General features: G+C 47.9%; 1 protein-coding gene across 1 annotated transcript in view; it reads left to right on the top strand.

Moving 5' to 3' along the window:
* NUP107 (nucleoporin 107kDa) overlaps positions 1–655 on the top strand; it is a 44,662-nt gene that overhangs the window by 20,559 nt on the left and 23,448 nt on the right.

Here is a 655-nt window from a genome sequence, read left to right as displayed (position 1 = left end):
GAGGAAGGGAGAGAGATAGAGAGTCAGAAACATCGATGAGAGAGAAACATCGATCAGCCGCCTCCTGCACATCCCCCACTGGGGATGTACCCGCAACCCAGGTACATGCCCTTGACCGGAATCGAACCTGGGACCTTTCAGTCCGCAGGCCGACGCTCTATCCACTGAGCCAAACCGGCTTCGGCTGGGACTTTATTTTAAATGTGATGGGAAACCTTGAGAGTAAAAGAATGTGATATGGTTTGATTCACGTTTTCAAGCAATCACCTGCTATATTTTCTTAATAATCATTATTTGATCAAGAAGACTCTTTGGCCCTAGCTGGTTTGGCTCAATGTGTAGAGCATCAGCCTGCAGACTGAAGGGTTCTGGGTTCAATTCTGGTCAAGGACACATGCCAGGGTTGCAGGTTCGATCCCCAAAGGAGGTGTGCAGGTGGCAGCCAAACAGTGATTCTCTTTCAAGTTTCTATCTCTCCCTCTCCCTTCCTCTCTGAAATCAATTTTAAAAAAAGAAAGAAAGAAAACTACATGCCCCGCCTTCTTTGCTTGAGGGTGGTTATGTGGCACTGGTCTGGCCAGTGAAGTCTAGGAATTCCTGGAGATGGCTTCCAGGAAAGTTCCTTACAAGGAACTGGTTCAGCTGGAAAGCACCC

This window comes from Myotis davidii, unplaced genomic scaffold (genome assembly GCF_000327345.1).
Source record: "Myotis davidii unplaced genomic scaffold, ASM32734v1 scaffold982, whole genome shotgun sequence".
Classification (NCBI taxonomy): Eukaryota; Metazoa; Chordata; class Mammalia; order Chiroptera; family Vespertilionidae; genus Myotis; species Myotis davidii.
Note: the sequence above shows the minus strand (reverse complement) of the source record. Positions and strands in the feature narration are given on the sequence as shown.